Source organism: Pipra filicauda, unplaced genomic scaffold (genome assembly GCF_003945595.2).
Source record: "Pipra filicauda isolate LSUMZ 115617 unplaced genomic scaffold, ASM394559v2 scaffold54_size4384275_pilon, whole genome shotgun sequence".
Taxonomy (NCBI): Eukaryota; Metazoa; Chordata; class Aves; order Passeriformes; family Pipridae; genus Pipra; species Pipra filicauda.
This window is the reverse complement of record NW_024104698.1, coordinates 807,244-828,359: the sequence shown is the minus strand read 5'-3', so window position 1 is coordinate 828,359 and position 21,116 is coordinate 807,244. Positions and strand designations below refer to the sequence as shown.

At 44.0% G+C, this 21,116-nt stretch overlaps 1 protein-coding gene across 8 annotated transcripts in view; it reads right to left on the bottom strand.

Annotated features, from left to right (window-relative positions):
- The window catches only part of ATP2B1 (ATPase plasma membrane Ca2+ transporting 1), a 62,462-nt gene extending 42,277 nt beyond the window's left edge, over window positions 1–20,185 (bottom strand). For 3 of the 8 annotated variants that reach the window (XM_027732950.2, XM_027732947.2, XM_027732948.2), the window contains exon 1: window positions 19,799–19,939. The gene's annotated coding sequence lies outside the window, so the exon portion shown is untranslated. Of the gene's footprint in view, window positions 1–18,632; window positions 18,657–19,463; window positions 19,605–19,798; window positions 19,942–20,105 lie in introns of those variants that run through there. The other 5 variants (XM_027732946.2, XM_027732949.2, XM_027732943.2 and 2 more) reach the window with 5 other exon arrangements.
- Between the last annotated feature and the right edge of the window lie 931 nt (window positions 20,186–21,116).

Below are 21,116 nucleotides of genomic sequence, written 5' to 3'. Positions count from 1 at the left end.
TCCTTTCTCCACCCATAGGCCCTGGAACTTCCTTCTACTAGGCTCATCTACTTTTTGCTCTGTGATGACATCAAACTAAACTAAGGCTAAATTTGACAGGACTGCTTGCAATAACAGGTTATTCCAAGTTAAGACTATAATCCCAGGAGAAAAAAAGTTTTAACCTCTAGATAGGACTCTGTCCCATCCAGCATAATTTTAAACGTGTTCAAGTACCTAAAATGCATTTACTAGGTGTGTCAGCTACTTCAGCTAACTTGAGGTGAGTAGACTTGCCAAAATTTACACTAAGGTAGCTGATGGTTGAAGGCAAACCTGCTGGTGTTTAAAGTGAAAGAAAAAAAAAAAGTGTTTTCCCAATGCCCATTGATACTTTCCTTTACTTCAGATCCACTGAGTCCTAAATAAGATGACTGAGTATTTAAAGTCACTTAATCCTGCACAGTTTGGGATAAAGATGTTTATTTAGGATAATAACGCTGTTTAATATATAAGCCTAAAAGTGGATTTTTTTTAAAGTGTGCAGTAAGTTATCTATTGACAAATATTCACATTAATAAATTCAGGAACAACTTACCACACTTTTCTCATCAATATTTATCAAAACCACTTTGGCAAAAATGACAAGACAAAAAGCTGAACTTTTTCAAAAAAAAAAAAAAAAAAGGATGGTAGGATGGTAGCATAGCAAACTACTTACTAAAATTTTGCATCATGAGACTACAGCAGAGTTTACTGGCATTCCAAAAACTGCAAGATGTGTTCTGGTCACAAAATCTGAGAGGTGCATGTTAAATGAGGCATACGACATCACTATACACAACTAAGTTTCAAGATAAGGTAAAGTGAGATGGTACCAAATTTCATCCAACAGAGATGGAATTGGATTCCTGGATTTCAGTTACTTGTTGCATTTAAAGCTTAGTACATGTCTGAAAGCAATGCATCCAGCTGGTCAGGTCTGACAATAATTATGACTCAGAGCAGAACAGCAGCTGACTTCATCGGTTATTCCTACAGGTCATGAGAAATCTTACTTTCTCTTACTTGAGAAACTTTACTAGTCTTCAGAAATCTTTTCACATTTTTTCACAAAGCCTCTTATTTTTGCTACTTCTTCTTAACCTTGCTTCCAATACCTTTTGAGCTAAATTGCATATGGCACTTCATCCAGAACTAGACATTTACCATTTCCTCCTGATTTGAACACTCCCCCTTTCTTTCTTCCAGAAACTATTCTTTTATGCTAATATCCATATAAGCAGAGCAGTATGCTTTTGACTGTGACCATGTCTCCTGATATCAGAGGTGCCAAAAGCTCCCCAGAGCAAAGGGCAAAAGTCCATCCCTACCTGACTCTTCTTGTATTGAAAAAACTGCAAGAGAAATTTAAAAGTAGTTTTAAAACTACTAGGAAATATTTATACTTATGAGATTAAGCCTAATTACTTCCATAAAGTCACGCTGAACATGACCATTTCCTTTCTATTAGGTAAGTGAAATTAACTTAGGTAAGTGTTAAGGCTTTTCTTGCTACTTGGCACTAATTTACTGCTATATATAAACAGTACCACAAAATATCCTATATGCTCATTGAACTGTAAACAGACTATATACAAATAGTGATAGTGTGGTAAAGGTTCCCCTTATGATCCTCAAAATCACCATCCCCACCAAGCAATGGTTTGGAATGTAAAAAAAAAAAATAAAACAAACATCAGCTGTGGTCACCCATCTCAGTGAGCACACACTCTGATGCTAAGCTGGATGTCTGTTTTCTCCTCTTGTGGCCAAAGTTTAAGAAGCTTCTCTCGTGGCATGTAACAAGCCAGTTTAAGAACCTTCATATTCATATTTTTCACAAGCCTTCCAGAAATAAAAGAACACAATTTATCCTTATCCTCAAACCCTTAAAAACCCTTACTTCTTGAAAAATCTGTATTTTGAAAACTATCTTAGCTTTCCCTGCATGTTATTAATCCCTGCCTGCCAGAAATACACCAAGTAAACTGGCTAAAGAGCCATTCTGAAAAAACTCCTTTCAGAAATGGTAGTTATTTTTGCCATATTCTATTCATAAGAAACCAGAGGGATTTCAATTCAAATATCATAACGACTCTATACACTTGAGTAGCACTTTCCGAACTACTGCACAAGTTTACTGCTTCTGCTGGTGGTGGCAAGAGATTCAGGGGTTCTTTTTTGTTTGTGGGGTTTTTGGTTGGTTGGGTTTTTTACCTCAGTATTTGAATTTGAGAACCACTGCACAGATTTGCAGAAACACAAGTGTGGAATTTCTTGCAAAATTTTCATTATGATTATACTGGTCCTCCTTTTAGTTCTTTTTGGTAAATTTTGAGACGTTAGTGCACTAATCCATTCTACTGGGCCTTCTCTCCTATACAGTATAAGAAGTATCTTCAGTAGGTCATGCCTCATGGTATTATCTGATGTGTTTTGCCATTTAGTGAGGTTACAAACGACTTTATCCCTCAGGCACATCTCCAGTTTCAAAACTGGTCCTTCCGAACAATTATACTTTTCGATCTTTCTGAAGTCTGACACCCACTTAAAAACTAAGTTGTCGTGCTCCCTGCACTGTCACACACTTTTAGCTACTCCAAACTTTCTCATTTATGCAGGGTTGTTTTTTTGCACACATTTTATCATTACTGCAATATAGATACTGTTATCTGCCTGTAGAATGATGTTAAATTAAATGCTCTGTGATCAGTATACATCCACCACTCAATATAAGGTAATAAATACTTCTCTGGGTAGTTTCTTTAACATAGGGAATGCTAAAGCAGCGTCAGTAGACAGGATGCACAAAGCTGAGATTCTCATCATAGTACTTTGTAAGTCTAACAATGAAAGCAGCAAGTCTGTCACATCCTCAGGTGACCAAAGGTATGGCTGTACTACATTTAAAGGCATAACACTTCCGCCCACAGAGGTCCTGAAGCAGCTCTCATTATTTGACACTACAGCTTACACCTGCCACCCTTATCCTTTTGCACTGGAAAAAGCCACCTACATTAATTGGCAACTGTGTTAATGAAGTAATAGACTGTGGAAAGTCTGTCGTCACAACAGTCACACAGGCAACCCGAGGCTCAGAGCCGTAACTTCTCGTGTGCTTTTCTATTTTTCTTTACAGCATCTCAGTCACTGAGAGATGGCATTTCATTTTCAGTCCTGCTCTAAATCCATCTCTCATGGAACATGCAACACTCTAAACCGTTTTAGCACTTCTTCCTTTACTAATACTTTTTTTTTCCACTGCTCTTGCCTTCTCCCTGCACTTCCATGATCTTTAGAACAATTTTTGTTCTCAGCCCTGAAACCTGCCCCTCCAGATCCAAGAAGTAAATACGTACCATGCATGTTCCCAAGTCTCCACCCTTCTGCTAGCTGTGATGGTAGCTATGCATTTCACATCTCATCTGTGAGCAGGCTACTCACAGCAGCTTGGTGCAGAAAGCAGTTGTCCAAAAAGGATCTCTTTCCTTCAGCCAAAAAAACCTTAAGTATCAGCATTTCTACTGTCTAAAGAAGTTTTTTCACAAGATGCCAGAATTGCTGATTTATTTGTAGAAGTTATACAAACAATTCGGATATGCCAACTTAAGCAACACACATTCAGCTAATGCTGGAAGCACCTTCATCATGGAACTATGTTGCTAGTTCCTTTAAGATAACATTAATCTCCATTCAAGGAAAGGTTCATCTTCTCTCTGTTATTTCACATAAAGTGACATGCCACTTAACAAGTATCACGATACAACACTTTTTGGTCAAGGGTGAACACCATTTGAACTGAACAGCAAGTTCACCTGACTGTCAAATAACGGCTCAAGCAGATTTAGTAAGTTTAATTCCTTTCTCAGTTTTGGTAGGCTATTTAAAATTGCTGTACAAACTGGCTATGTGCAATTAACAATTGCAGCTTCATTTCTGAAGTCTTCAGGTGTGAAGAACTGTATTGCGCATAACTCTTTAGGTTTTTGAGATTACAAAGACATCAGCTGCATGATTAGTTAATTTGAAAAAAGTGACTGGGGAAAAATTCCAACGAAACAATGCTCCATGATAATATTTAAAACTGCTATTCCACCCAGTAAAGGAAATCCTTTCTCCAGTTTCCCATAAACCAAAGGTCTTAAGTCTTCACTAGCCTCAGTGGATCCTAATGCAATTTGCAGACAGCTCTGCTTCCAGTTTAATCAGCAAGCATTAAAATTATGAGGTGAACTAGGTGTCTAATTTAGCTCTGGCACAATGCTACCCTAGGAAGGGAAAGGCCATGCCTTGAAAATCTTCATACCAACCAGCTGGACTTCTCCAGTGCTGAGGACTGGATATTTGTTTCCCCTAACTCCCCTGGCCTATCAAAGCACAAGGCTATCAGAACTAACATGGGAAACCAGCAGGCACCTGAAGCATAACTACCACTGACATACATAGCAAGGCGTCAGTCTTCTGCTAAGGCAGCTCTGAATTCTCAGCAGTAATTGCTAGCGGCTAGTTCGATAAGCTTAATACTCCTCCTTCCAAAAATGGCCTCTGAATGGGGAGCCTAATGCAATTAGTTCAGCTGCAGCTGAACTAATTGCCTCAGGGCCACGTCTACCTAACCATGAAGACTACAGATCATCATTCTGACTCAGCAAATTCAGACCTATTTTGTTTCTTTTACATAAAGCTTTTTCCCACAAATGTTTGTTTTACAGTGGCACATAGTAACATTGTGCACCATTTGCAATCACATTGTTTCTAGCAATACCAATAGCATACAGTATCTCTGAAGAGAGGGAATTGGGAAGGGCAATATCAGCTTCTCCACTCAAGTGACAAACTTCAAGCATCCTGCTGCATTTATGCATGTCTTACTAATTCCAACTGGTCTCTGCTGAAGAAACAAACTCTTTAAATAACCAAGATTTGTATGGCCAGCTCATGGCTGCCAATGAACTTCTTTAAAGGATCAGTGCCATTGCACATCTCACTGTAGCACACCTCAGCTCAGCATGACTTACTTTCCCCCTAGAGCCAAGTAGGGGCTCACAGACCACACCTTGTTAAGGCAGAAGCCAATTACATTTTTAATCAAAACCCTGCAACTCACAAGTTTCTCTTATTGTAGAATGCAGTTTTAAGCAGAGTATGGAAGACAAGAGCTTCAGCTAGCCTGAGATTAGCAAGACTCAGGGAAATACCTGTTTCCCCACTGGAGGGAAGTGACTGAGAAGAACATCACAAAAACGAAAGTGAACACAGCACCGTGAAACAAAAGATAGCAAGAATTACCAAAACTCCCACAGACAGGGATTTAGTTTTTCTAGAGGAAATTTTGAAAGATGCATAGAAGTTTCTCTGTTCCCAGTGCTCCACTTTCCTAAGCAAAGTCTGTATTTGTTTTTCTCACAGTATACCATCACCTGGTTTCTCAGCACTTTCAATACACTCTGTAGCTTAAAGGAGCATTCTATCTCCAATTCTGATGGAGAAGAGAAAGTAGACTACTAGGAAGCAGCTGTGCTAGGACTGTTCTCCAAAAACCTGCTTGTCAGTCCCATTAAGGATTATTTACTTAAATTAGTTTGTCACAGGAAATACAGGAAGAAGTATCTGAAAATCTTTATAATTGAGGATAACTTTAGCAGCATTTCCAAAAAAACCCTACCTGAGAGAGACAAGATTTAGAAACTGGTGCAAAAATGAAGTCTGCTAGTAACAACAGACTTGTTTTTCACACTTTCAGACCTGATGGTACCAAACACTGGTCAGGAAGATGAAGTGAAACCTCTTACTGAGGAGTTCTACACATTGAAAACCAACCATACACCTCATTTCAAAGTTATGTTATGAATGTGGCTCCCTTAAGTTACACACATATTCAAGTCTGTACACCATGACAAGCAGGTTGACAGCCAAGTTCTACCATGCTCTCTAACCTATTAACTTCTTAGTTTTATTTTATTTCAATTATTTTACGTTTCTTCCTTTTCTAAAGAAAAGGGATGATTCAAAATAGACAAAAAAATTTACACCAGCAGAATCCTAATTATCCTTCATGTTTATTCACAGATATAACAGCACATCTTATAAACAATGCTCCCAGTTCCCCTTCAGAACAAACATGCGTTACACTTAATATTTATATGCACTTTTGTATGTTGTACTCATATACTTGATACCAGTAGTAGCTTTCTCTAGATTATTAATAGCAAGTTGCTCTAGCCTTGCTACTGGGGTGAGATTTTTCAGTATGTATCCATTCCCTTTGAAATCTTTCACTCTAACCAATACAGCATGAAATTGGAGTGGAGGTTGGTTTTGTTTGGGTTTTCTTCTTGTTTTTTTGGGGGGGTTGGCATTTTTTTGGGGGGGGGAGGTTGGGGGCAGAGGGTGTGGAATAACTCATTTTATCGGTATTTGAACAGTTTAGAGCAGTTATCTAATTAGAGGAGCTCAGCAAAGTGATCAAGCAATATATAGTCAGAATCCAGAATCAAAGTGTAAAAGGACAAACAATTTTAGGCAGTTAAACAGCTGTCTGTCAAAATCACAATCAAGTTTGATGTGCAATGCTTTATGCACATAATTAAGCTAAACAGCTTTCAAGACAGCTTTCTTCCTTAAAACTGAAGTAGTGTGTAGTTACCAAAACACCACGTTGTTGAGCAACTATTATTAAAATAAGCCATTAGCTGTCACAAAGTATTTTTCACAGAGCAAATATTTTCAAGTATTTAAACAATTGCATCATGGCAAACCTGTCCAATGGAAGCCTAAACCAAGCTATTTTAAGCTATTTTATTATTTTAAGATATATTAAGATCAGGAATCTCTGACTCCTGAATTTGGAGGTTTCTGAAATACACTACTAGGTTTTCCTAGAAAATGGAAGCATTTCCCTGTGCACTAAGAATCGTCAGTTGTTCTTGCTTGACAAGACTAGGGTCGAAGGCAGACATTGTTAAGCTATATTTTCTGGCCTACATTACAGAGGTCCACAATTTTTTATTTATTTGATGAACATTTATAAAATACAGTTTTGGAAATTAAAAAAATACTAAGTGGAGGATAACCAAGTCATAGGGATAAACTTCAAGACCTTAATCCACAATAGCATGTGGAAGAAGAGGATATTCAGTAGGAGGAACACACTTGCTGTGAGAGGAAGACTTGTTCTAACCTCTGGCCTATTTTTATACAGCTAAAAAGTCCCATCTGAGTACAGCAGTGCCTAAAGACATCTGCAGACAGCCACAAGCATACCCAAAGAGAAATTCAACAGGAGGAACCGCAGTGTTTGGCTGCACTGAATTCTTAAATTGTGTTTACTGAATTCTTAAATTGGGTTTGCACAGTAGTCCTACTGTTCTGGAACATTTAATAGTCATGAATTATACAAGTAAAACATCTGGACAAAAGGCTGTGCTTTCCAGGAAATGTACCTTGAAGGAACAAAAATCCAGAAAATGTCATCAGACTTTGCAACCAGGAAGGAGCCAGACTCTCCACAAGGCTCGGGGTGGTAAAAAGGCAGTTTGGCTTGTTATTGCCCTTATCTAGTTACTAACCAGTATATCAGGGTAGGTTATCCTTTCAGTCCACTGAAGCTGTTAAACATCACTGAATTTCACAAACCAAAATCAACTAGAACAGTAGTATAATAGAGTAATCATATCAGAAAGCAAGAAAACAGAATTAACTACATTGGCATGTAAAGATGTCTACTGACTTCCAAGAGCAATTGTTTTGATTACGTACATAACACCTATCTATACCAAGACTTTGTTCAAGCCCCGAACTTCTTCCATTCTGGCTCAGAATTTTTCTCTCTTCACATAGAAAAAACAAATAGTCTCAGAATAAGCAAATAAATGTACGGAGCACTGTAATTTATGGAAGTATATAAGTTTTCTTCCCCCGTGGGAGGCTTCCAGGTATCATACCTCTACGTACATTTAGCATACAATGCCTACAAAAACAGGGCTCAGACGTATGACCAGATGTACAAGTATTTGGTATCTTAATTTGGATAGCCACATCCAATTGTTGATACACAAAAACAGACCAGACTACAATTACAAAGGTATATACAACACCAGTGTTTACCATTATAGCAGGAGATAGCATCTGAGACACCTGATTAGCTTTCAGTAACTATTTGTTGACCCATTTTTCAGGAAAATCCCTCCTCCATTCATTTAACTGTTCTTAACTCAGAATTTCACATAGGCATATTTGTAAGAGGTGATACTTGATGATTTAGGCTCATGAAAGCTACTTTTGCAGAGCCAGCAGAGGGAGTACAGACATCATTTTACTTATCAGCTGTGAAAGAGATACCTTGTAAGAAAGCACTAAAAGAGCTGTGCCTGCAAACCTAATGCGCTTAATTTAAGGCATGCCAAGAACTTCCTCAGGCTTTCACAGACATGTATGTCAATGGGCAGTAGACTTGGCGTTTTGTTTCTGATCCTCAACCAGCTTCCACATCTCAAAATCTCATACCTGAGGCAGGAGCAATTCTAACAGTACTAAAAAGTACCATAAACTTGATGCCTTATATGTAAAAAGAAAAACAAACAAACTAAAACACATTAAAAAAAACCAACAACCAAAACTGTTATTTAGTTACAATTTAAGACAATGAAGTTTTTATTCCTATGGATTCTTCTCTCAGTTTCAGAAAAGCTAAACCCTTTCGCTTATTCATTTCTTAAAAAGCAGCTTCATCTAGAAGACAAGCTGAGAAACTCAGAGTTTAAGATGACCCACAAGCAAAGGAGCCAGGAAGGCACAGAGCAGTGTTGGACTAGAAGGTAACAAACAGCAAACCTTTCTGCTGGCATTAACAGAGGCACACATCTACTGGCAAAGCTGGTTTTACACATCCTCTGAGGCAAGAGCTCTGTGCTTTATTTAGCATTTCCATTGATCAGCCTGCTTTGGAGTTGGCACTTACGACTGAATGGTGTTGACACAGTGGCGGCTGTGGAAATGGTTTTTGCAAGAGGAACAGGCTTTAAGCAGACAGACTGATAGCTTTTTGCCATCTCATGGAGGTAAGTGCAAAGCTCTAGGCCAACATGAGACAACATACCTTCCTGGCAAAAGCTCCACAAACAGACACTCCCTTCTTTTTTAGACTGCAAAATTACAGAGATTTTTTTTTAAATAAAATCAGCATATCCCAACCTGTTGGTAAGAAGCTAGGCTAATACAAAATTCTTGCAAATCTTCAGCTTTTTTGGAATCATTTTATTGGGTGGCTAAGTTTCACTATTTAAAAGTCTGCATATGAAAAACACACAAGTCAAATAAATGCCTTTGTCTCAAAGTTTCCTCTTGAAGAGCAGCAAAACACTCCTCTTCCTAAAGAAAAGAGAAATTTCCATCATCTTAAACTTCATATGAACTTTAAAAAGCTTTCACAGCTTGAATCATTAGATTTTGATTACTACTTACCAGAAAAAAAATGTGCCTGGAGCTACGTAATTTAGCCTTCACTTGTTTTAAGTTTTAAAAATAGAAGAACCACCCTTCAGCAAGTTAGATGGCTGCTTCTAATCCCCATCTACAGGAAAGTGGTGTTCACTTCTCAGCTTTTCAAACAGTAGATTCACAAAATTAGTAAGTCAGTCCATTCTGAACTGGTTCCCATCTTACAGAGCTTACATGATATTTTATAGTTGTTTTACCCCTAGCATGCAATGAGACCACCTCACAGTTTTGCTGTTGAATATCAGGGTTCCTTCCAGCAGTGTTCTCTATCTGTGTGCTGTGCTTGGTTGGTTCCCAGGACTCTGGCCAGGCTGCTCAGTACATTTTATGTAGAGCAACCACAGCAAGAAAAGCCATGCTTTTTTCATCACAAACATGGTGATGATCAAGTATCCAGATGCATCCAAACCACTCTGATCATCCGTCCCTTCTCCAAGTTATTGCAGTCTCTTGTGACTGTTTCTGCAGGTATATGAGAAGCTTATCCAGATAGGAAAAAAGCTGGTTTTTGAGCAGACTGGTTATCTAACCAGACTCACCATACAGATAATCCAAAACAAGTGCCAACTCAAAACATGGCACAGAACTGCACTGAACCTACTTGAGACAAAGAAATACGAAACCATACTTACAGGAAATATACCACAATTCTAATTCATCCTACAACTGGAGCCTTGTTAATCTCCCAAATAATTATGTTTTTAACACCCTTTACATTTGAGAGGCTGACATTAGGCTTCTAATCAGCAAGTTAAAACATACGATCCATTTATATAGACTAAGTGGGGTGGGGGGGAAAGGGGATGAAAAGTCCCTTCAAATCTGAGTATATTTGAAGAATCCTTCTTCTCAGTTAAGTGCCTACAGCAAATTCCACAGAACTTTACACTTTAAAATTACTAGAGCTGCCTTTATGGATCTACAGAGGCTTGTTGTTATCTCCATTTTTAACCTGAAAAGCTAAATACCTTTCATTTAGTACACAGCTGAACAATTACTGATTCCAGTATTAATCACTCCCCAAGATTTAGTACTTCAACAGTTAGTAACAGACAGCATGCAGCAGATGCAAGAGTTTTTTAGAAGTCAATATTGAAATTGTGCCCTTCTCCATGCCCTGCTTTCACCACCTGGAGGGCCTATCTGAAGTTCTGACGACTGTGTGCATTCCATGGTTCAAGTTTACATTCCTCCCATCATATGCAAGATTCACCTGACCAAATGGAAACACCTACATTTAAGACAGGCACTTCAGCCCTTTTTTTTTTTAAATAGGCAATGGATACATTATAACTTCTATACCAAAACATTAAATTTAGCCACTTAGGACAAGATCTAAAATAGTTACATGAATCTCATCTTAGATGTGCTTGTGTCACTTCAGCAACAGAAGAGGCCCAGAGTGACCAGCTTCAGTTTTTAAGATGCTTATGTAAGCGGCCAGAATTGCTCTGCCAGTCGGCTGGGCTGAACTCACATATCAAGCAGCTGCACTACCATGTCAGAGCAGGCACATGCAAGAGGAAGGATGTGGCTTTACAGTTAGTTTAGGAATATCCAAGCCTGTGCTCCAGCCAGAAAGTACAGCCCTACGCCAGCACTGCTGCTCACCTGACCTCAAGGTCAGGGGACAGCCCTAGATGAGAACCAGTGACAAGGAAGACGACAGTAGCAACACCTGCAGTTCCTCCTGAAGGTCACACGGTGATGAGGACTGTCCCCTTCCAGCCAGCACAGGCCTCACCAGCTCAAGTCAATCACGGAAGCTCTTCTCCACACCCCCACATTCATCCTGGGAAACAGAAGTGCCTAACTGTACCTTCTCTGCAAGGCCCCACTCCAGAGCCGTCACCAGGGTCCCACTTTAGCCTTCCCCCTTCCAGGTCAAGCAAAGCCATCTCTCTTCACCTCTCCCCACACACCACACACTTATCAACTTAGTTATGTCTCTGCCAGCCTCTCTCTGTCAGGCACCATTTTGGATGTGGCCTCAAGAGCATGACTGAGGGCAATAACCCACTGGTCACACTCTTGCTCAAGCAGTCCAGTATGGGCCAGTCCTTGCCAGCACAGGAGAGCCCTTCAGCTGGCTCAAGCTCCCTGCCCCACAGGGTGACCAATACCTTTCCTACAGAACTCCTCCACTCCACTCCACCAGTAGATGTGCCAGGTGGCAGAAGCAGCCCCAGCTCTCCTTTTCACCCTCAACCCAGGAATTTAGACCACACAGCAGTCCTAACCCCATGTCACCATTTTCAGCTACTGCCAACTGCGGCAGTAAAGACGAAAGTCCATCAGAAGGGTTTTTACTTTGCCAGCTCAATGGTACTCAGAGGAGCCTTTGGCAACTCCTCACAGAAGCATGAAACTGGCCTGTTTTATGATCAGTGCCTCAAAGTGACATTTACTTCATGCAGTTCAAAGCATTTTGCCCATGGTTATTTACATAGCTTTATTCTCCATATTCATTTCTGTAGCTTTAGATTTGACAATAGAAGGAGCCTATGAAGATTCACCATTGCAGTTCTGGAGATGCCCACTTTACCAAAGATGTTACTACTGTATCTTCCCAGAAAACAAAGTACTCCCCTCAAGCATCCACTCCTTGTATTTTTCCATCTGGTAAACCAATTTACTGTGCTAGGAGGTTGCTTAAGTTTACAACACAGCTTTAGGGTGTCAAGACTTCATACAACCAAGAAAATCTTTTCTAAACAATTCTGCTAATACAGTTTGAGAAGTTGCTGTCCAGTGCCCAGCAACACCAGGATCAACACAGGAAAAAGAATGCCATATGTGAATTGTTCGCTCACAAGCAGACTGAGCATGTACCACTGCTTTATATGCTAGTATTTCATTTTGGATGTGTATGCGTACTAAAGCTCTTTCAAAAGGTTCCCATAACCTGGTATGCAACGCGAGTGGCTGCCTATCTGAAAGATAACTCCACTAATAGTAACCAACACACAAATCCAGAAAGCAAGAGATCATGCTTTCCTCAAATCCTAGAGAATATAGCCCTTTACTACCAAATCTTAACTCGCTTTAGAAATACAGCTCTAATTTAGGAACAATTCCTTAGATTTGCAGTCACCACAGCCAGATCTACCTATTAACAAAACACATTTGAAATCAGACTCTGCGAAGATGTGAAGATGTTAAGATGTTTCACTGTGCAAAGCAAGCTCATTTTAGAACGTGAAAAATCACCGTCACTGTTAACTATGTGGATTTCAGAGCAGAAGTAGGTGAACACAAGCTGAAACTATTTGCGTTATTAATAAAGCAGAAGTAAAGTAGTTGTATAAGCAGTGGTAAAGCACCTTTCCTACCCTCCCCAGCTGTCACTCTCAACTATGTATATTTGAAAGCCATCTGGCACAGATCCTGACAGCCAGTTTAAATCATTTCATGTTTCACACAACCTCACCAGAATGAGGCTGCTAGACACTGCTCTAATTTAAGTATTGATTTGCACTGTATTCAATAGGCTCCATGAAATTTTGCACCAGCTTCATTCCTAAGTGAAGAAAAATTGGCAGACCCAAGCAACGTAAAGCAATTTGAAGTGCCATATCAATGCTAACTGCAGCAGCACCTGGATGGAAGTGAAAAACTCCTGCTCAATATGCATATTAAGATCCTGATTTAGTCTCTACTGTATCTAAATAACCAAAAGAGATTAAAAAACACCACCCTTTCTCAGATAGTTTAAGGACTAACCATACCTGTAATCTTTTCCACCCATTTCTTGTTACTATCTACTCAGTCTTATCTATGTAAAACCTTCAGGAAGCAAATCTAGACACACAATACAAGCACATTTTATTTTTCTCCACTGTAGTATCAGAAACCACCTAGGAATATAGCTCACGTGTTCTAACATTTTTAATATTATACTTAGTGCAGAGATGCATATGCATAGACATTAACTCTTCTGGAACATCCTTAGTTGAAGGCTGGCACTCAAACCTCTCCCCCGTGTACAGTCAGAATAATAGCTTCAAGTTCTCCTATGTCAAAAGGTTAATACTCTCTAGGGAATGGTTTCACATGACAACTGCACAAGGAGGACCATTTCCACACCACCAATCCAAAGACTTGTGCTGCTTCCCTCATGCAAGCCTTGCTTCTCACCTTGGAGAGCCAAGTTTGTGCCCAAGGATTTTGTAACAAAGCACCTACTGGTGCAATGAGTAGATGCAAAGGGGCAGAGATGGCACAAAGGAGGGGGCAGTTACTGAGTAGTCTAAGACAGGGTGGAAATGCAAGTAGCCATGAGGCCATCTCAACCAACCCATGAAACTTCACACTCAGAGTGACAAGCCAAATAGGAAATTACAAATGAAGTTGATTCTGTCCTCACAGTCTCCTGAATTATGCTGATAAACCCAGTATTTCCAGAAGGTCATCATAAAAGTCTGACATAACTTTGGATATTAAAAAAGCATCAAACATATTAACAGAAAAAAAAATCTTTTGATGAGGACTTAAAACACTCTCATCTCTTAAAACACCTACCATACAAAACCAAATGTTTTCCAAGCTTTTGGAGAGTGACATCCTTATATTTGCAGACACAGAGGCAACCCTGAAAGAACCACATGGACAAGCCACCAGTCACTGTTGAAATAACAAGTGCAAAAAAAAAAGTTGTACGATCTCTATGTAAGGGCACTTCTGTAACTCTCCAGCAAAAAGAGCACTTGATTTTTCTTTCACTGGTGTATGTAATGTAAAGGTGATTAAGATCATCTTTGATTCAAAATCTTAAAATTAATACTAAAGTTTGAGTTTCAATGAAGACATCAGTAGAAAAAGAGCACACCACTGTGAACCTTAGGTTGAGTCCCAGGAAGTTAGTTGCTTAAAGCAGAGCGGCTGAATCATCTTTTCTTCCTCCAGATGGGGTTTGTTGCTATCAACTATGCAGAGTATGGTACATCCCAGGCCTCCTCTGACCAGACACTGTACACCAAGTGGTGAGAACCCAATAGTGTTGTTTTCCCTGCTGCCACCTTATCTTTCTGTGAATATAAGGGCACAAGTAAGGGTAGCAGATTACAAGTGATAGGCTCCCAGAAGTGTGTTTTAAGAACATGGTGTTTCCTGTGCTCACTGGGAATTAAGGCAATATCCAGCTCATCTGCACTATGAAGAAAAAAAGGAGACATGTGAACCACTGAAGTCCATCACAAGTAGGAGGCCATGCAGGTACTTACCTAACTCTCTCCTCCAAAGCAGCATCAGAAAATTGCCAGCAATAAGCCAGCACTACCCCTAGTGCTAAGACTGGTCATGTTTTATAAGGCAAAACCAGCCAGACTGAGTGGCCAGCACCAAAGTTTATCAACTGTCATCCTTAAAATGCATCCATGCACTCTAACTGCACAGTACAATTGCAAACAGCAGCCAAGGTAGATATACTCTCTTCCTCGGTCCACTCCCCTTCAAAGGTAAAGCTTTGTTATTTGTCTGTCTTGTAATAGCATATTACATTTTATGTCTTAGGGTACAAAAAGAATTTGTATTTATTTTCTGAGCTATTTCTGGACTTTTCAAACTGACTCCTACATTTTCTTTACATTTCTTCTCCCACCAGACCTTTGAAATACCAATGGAGAAAGCCTTATGCCTATTTTGCAATTCACCAAAATTAAACTAATAACACCCCCATAACACCATCTGTCATTTAGAGTAAGATTTTTAAATGGCAGCAGAAATAATCTTCATAATGTTTATTAGAATATGAATAGCTTGAACAGACAGATCCTTCAAAGTTACTGCTCACATAAAGAGAAATTTGTCATGAAAACTAGAAAGTCATTTTTATGAACTCTACTTGAAAGCCTGATAATTTAGAAATAAAAGGCATATTGGACAATATCATGTACTTGTGCTGAAATTACATTCAGTATTAATAGGCATAACTGTTCCAAGATGGGTTAGTGTAGTATTTTGCCTGTTGATTTCATGATGCATGTTACCTCCAGGAAATCATCCTTCTATAATGTGTATTAGCATTGCTTACATCTCCTCTATGAAATTGCCCTGTTTTATGAACAAAAATCCTTTCTTCCTTATTTTTTTATCACTCTGCTTTTCAACTAGTGAACACAGTCTTTTCACCTAATTGAAGCCTAAGCTAGGGGAACACTAACATTAGTTATTGAAAAGTTAAGAAATCTAATCTTTATAAAGACAATCTATTTTGAATTAGATTAGTAATTCTTAATGCTTGTGAGAAATACCCACTCTCTACATAAACCATCACAGGTTCACTTTTCCTAATCAGCAACATCACTTCGTGTCTGCTGCCTTCCTTGTCTTCAATATGTTAATTTTGTAAGGAGGAATAAAAATTATGCCTTCAAAGAAAATTTAACAGGTTTGAATTAAAAAAACAGATAAACCTACTCGAGACTGTGGCACACACTATAGCAAGCCAGTAGACAGAGCTAATCTTAGCTTTTTAAGCAAAATACTGCAATCCCTAGATTTTATCTAATATTTAATTAAAATACTCTACAGAGAAAGATCCTTATCTCCCAAACTGCAACTTTTAACAAGTTTTATTATTATTATTATTAATTTTAAGTCTAGTTGCAAACACTAGATGATACAATTTTAAGACTATTATTGCAGTTTTATTGATCCTTTTGGAAGAAAGTAAGCCTGCATTTCTATAACAAAAATCTTACAGATTCAAGCAGTCTTCCTTATTTCTCAAAATATATTCAGTTTTAAATGCCCTGGACTAATAATGGCTGTTCGTTATTCTGCATTAGATTAAATTTTGCTAACTGAAACCCGACTTCAACTCTGACTAAAATGCAAATCCCTTCCCTTGCTGCACTAGTATTATTTTCTCTTTAAAAACAGAAGAGAACATATACGGAAATAAACAGTCCAAACACTGAAAGACATTTCTGAGGTCACATTTCAGCGGTAAAGAATGCTCAGTGCCATTAATATTTAGTCTACCTTAATGGAAGAAATTTGAGTTAGAAGATACTTTAGGTTATCTTGTCCACCCTTATGTCAAGGGAGACTTGTTTTGCCAGGTCCATTTTGAACTTGTCAGTTAATATTAAGTTCCCAGCTCTAAAATCTTAAATATTGGCAAAGTCAATTCTTCCAAACCATCTGTTTTTGAGGTGGCTTCAGCAGATTCAGTCTATGTTCCTCCCTTCTTAGTATCTTCATCTTATGACTGTCTCCTGTTTACCATATTCTTCTTTTCTGAATAAATTCAAACAGTAAAAAAAACAAAAACAAACAGAAGTTCTTTATATTGAGGTCCACAAGAGTGACCTTCTAAATGAGACTAACTCCTTTAGACTGTAGTGCATTTTAATTGGTAGGATCACTCCCAGATTATTAGCTGAATGTACACTTCACAAATCCTTTCCTTAAATCGTTATCTGTATGTAATGCAACTTTGTGTAAGAAACCAATACACAGTTTAGTCAATGCTATTGTGACACAAGTCTTGTTTTCTGCCTTAAGTTCCCAAAGACAACTGTTTAATATGCAAGAGTAAGTCACCATATGTGCGCATACAAAGACCACAGCCACAATTCCCTTTAAAATTAGTTTTGACAGGTATCATTTTAGTAACCTACACGGAAAGCAGCATTTTTCTTTGAACGAATTGAAGTAATAATGTTGCAATTCAGCACTGAGCAGCATTGATTGGGAAGACCTGCAAGTGGCTGTATATAACACAGGATCCACATTTCCATCAAATAATCCAACCATGGTGGGTTACCATAATCAACAGTAGGAACACCAATCAACCGAACCACACCACGATGCTGTTCCAGACCAAAAATTTCACATTCAAATGTACAAGTTTTCTTTCCTCACTGAATTCAGTGACCACTTTTTCCACTGACACCAAAAGTTTCCATTCATTATGCCATAAGTATTAAAGTCCTAGTACACTGGAAGCTATTCCTGCCAAAATAGCCAACAGTTTAAAGATACACAAGTTGACTTCTATTGGAATTCATTATTTGTGGTGTTTGGAACAAATCCTTGAAATGCTCCAACAAACAGGGAAAAAACATGGCCCTGGCTGTAGCTACAGCTACCACCTTCTGAATATTGTATCATGAACCAAGGAGTTGCCAAGTTATCTAACAAACACCTTTTCAACCACCTGAAAAAACACTATTTCAACTCAAATTCATTAGGACCCATGAATGTTTTGAAGATGGAGAAGCTTTTCCACAGGCAGTGGTTTTCCAAAGGCACACTCATTTCATTCCCCAGCAAATCAAGACTGCCAACCACTAATGATGGAGGATATTTCACAAGTACAGTGGACTTGAAACTTGATTTCTAAGAAGGGACATGAGTTGAATATTCACCTAGCTAGTCACCCCTCAAGCACTGTAAGGGCAGCTACCAGCTACCACATTCTCAGAATGACGGTTTCGGACACAGCATAAGGTACTACCGCCACTTCCTTCTGAACATACCTTGAGAGGAAAGCCTCAGCGCCTGAATTTACAAATTCAAGAATGCCGTATATAACGGATAGTTAAAGATTTCTCTAATGTGGATCTTAAAGTGACAAGAAAAAAGCCACTGACATTTTGCTACTGTGCATCTTTCTTTTCACCCGCCCACTACAGTTTAAAAAGTCAAACGTAAAAAAGATTTATGTGGAGTATGGAACAGTCATAGCACGGCACAGACTCCTGTTACAGCTGTGCTAATACGCTGCCCCTCAGGCTGCGAACCCTGGGACAGACTCACCCACAGCTCTCGGTTTCCAAACGCGCCTCCGAGCTCAGGCCGAGCCCCCTCCTGCCCCCGGTAAACACCGCTCGCACCGCCACACTAAAGGAAACGCTCCCCAGGACCACAGACCACCTCTGCCCGTCAGCTTTCCATGAGACCTTCCTCCCCAAATCCTAAATCCTTCCGACCTCAGCCTTTACCGACAGACCGAGGGGCTCGGGGGGAAGCTCGGACACTCGCCCCACTCCGCTCCCCCTCGAGCGGCGAGCACCGACTGCGCTCGGCAGCGGCCAGCCATCCCCCGGCGGAGGCTCCAGCCAGCTCCCAAACTCACGTGGTGCTACATCAAAGGTTACACGCACCGCCAGGACGAGGATGACACCGCCGTGAGAGGCGCTTCCCATCGCGAAGCGGCCCCGCGCGGGGTCAGGCTCACCCGCGGAGCAACGCCCGCGAGGGCTTCTCTTTCCCAGCACCCGAAGCGATGCCGCATCCCTTCCCCGTCCACGCACACCGGTCGATGAGCAGCCCGGCCAGGCATCGATAAATCAAATCAGCCCGCCCGCTCCGACGGAGAGCGGCGTACGACTCAGCCACGGCCAAAAACACCGCCCTGGGGGCGCGGCGGGCGGGCGGGCGAGGGACGTAGAGAGGCGGCGGGGGAGGCTGCGCGGGGGCGGGTGCCGGGCTCCCAGCCCCCGCGGGGCGGCGAAGAAGCGCCAGGGATGTCGGTGTCGTGCTGCCGCAGCGGGCTAATCCCGGCTACTTAACCCGGCGGGCGGCGGGGGCTGAGCACCACCTTAATCCGCGGCGTGAGCGCGCCCGCCCGCCCGCCCGCCGGGGGCTGCGGGGCCGTGGCGTGCCGGCCGTGTCCGGCCGCGGGGTCCCCGACGGCGCGGCGCTGCGCTCCCGTGGAGGCTCAGCTCCGCATCTGCTGCCCTCAAGGTCACGCCGTGCCCCGGCTGCACGGCAGCGTCCAGGTGCGCGCTCCGGTTACCTGCGCGGAGAAGCGGCGAAAGCCTGGGAGCGCGGCACGGAGCCCCTCCGGTCGCGCCGTCCCCCTGGCGAGCCCGGCCCGCAGCCCCGCGGGGGAAGCGGAGCAGCGCTGCACCTGCCGCCACGCTGCCGTCCGCCCCGGCCGGCCAGCCGGGAGCTTAGCCGTCCCGAGCCGCCGCCACCGCCGCCGCGCTTACCTCGGCGCCGTGGGGCCGACCAGCAGCCAGCCAGGGGCCGGGACGAGGCGCCCGTGAACCTGCCGCCGTTCGCTCGCTCGCTCGCCGAGCGCACAAGGTCCCCGCGCTCCCCGCCCTGGCCGGCCCCGCCGCGCCGCCCCCGCCCTGCGGCCGCGGGCGGAGGGCGGGAGAGGGGGCGGGGGGGGAAGCGGCGACCGAATTGGGGAGGGAAGGAGGGAGGGAGGGGGCACCGGCGCGGGGAGAGCCGGGGGAGGGGGAGGAGGAGGAGGAGGAGGAGGAGGAGGAGGAGGAAGGAGGGGGGGCGCGGACCGCCCGCCCCGCCCCCGTCGCCTCACCGGCAGGAATCGGCGATTTGCCCTCTTCGCGGGCGCTCCCGCCGCCGCGGCCGCTCCCCGGCGACCGCCCGCCTGCTTTCCCCCGCACGCACCGGGCAGTGCCGAGCGCGCCGCCGAGCCCCTGCGCCGCAGAGCACCCGCTACAGGAGCCGGGCGCCACCGGGCAGGGCAGGGCGGGGCGGGGCGGGGCGGAGCGCGGCGATCCGCCCGCCTCCCGCCTCCGCCCGCGGCGGTCACTCACTTGCCCGCGCCCACCGCCCCCTCCCCTCCCGGCGCCGCGCCCGCCGGTTCGCGGCGCCCCCCTCACCGCCCGCGGAGCGCCGGCCACGTGACCGGGGCCCCTCGCCCGGCCGAGGAAGGGGGGTCCCGGCGTGCAGCGTCTTCAATGGGGGAGGCGGAGGCGGGGCCCCGGTAGGCACGGCGCCCACGGGGGCGGGGCCCCGCGGCGTTGCCCGCCCGCCGCCGCCGCCACTGGCGGGCGGGAGGCTGACGCGGTTGTTTCCATGACGTCGGCGGGCGGGGCCGCGTCGTTTGATGGAGCCCGGCGGGCTTCGGGGGTCGGTGACTTTGCCACGAGCGGCTCCTGCGGGGCGGGGCGGGGGCGGGGCCACACGGGGCGTCGCGCCCCTCCGCCCGTGGGCCGGGGGCCGCCGCCAGCGGGGACGGGGCTGCCTCGCGGGGGCGGGGATCCCCCGGCGGCGGGAGAGGCCGCGGGCCTGTGATGGAGGGGCGGCCGCCGGGCCCGACCGAGGCGCGCCGGTTGCCCCGGTGGGCGGGGGCCGTGCGCGGGGCCGGGCTCGTCCCGGGGGCGGGGGCGGGGCCGGGGCCGGGGGGGAGGCGGAGCCGCCCGAAGGGACCGCCGGGTGCCCGGGGCGTGGTCCTCCCCTGCCCCAGGGGGCGCGGGGGCGCTGTGCCCGCAATGCTGTTCTATGCCCGCCGTGCCGTGCCCGGACCGCAGGGGCCTGGGATGGTGTCGCCCCACGGCCTCCCCCTCCTGAGAGCCGCCGGGCGGTGCCGGTGGGAGCCACGCTGGCGGCAGCTGAGCAGCGGGCGCGGGGGGCACAGCGGAGCCTGGGCGAGACTCTGCTGGAGCTGCCGGGGTGTGCTGCGGCGGGAGGTTCCTGCGCGTGGGGCCGCCGGGCGGGTCTGGAGCGGCAGGAACGAGCGTGTCGCTCGCTGCCCGTGGTGGGGACTGGGGACCTCCGGGTCCAACCTCCCGTCAGGCGTGCCCGCCTCTGGGGGAACCCTGGCAGCTCCCTTGGGAGAACGGGGAAGTTGTGGAGGCCGCAGGTGTTCAACGCCTCCCAGTCTCCAGACG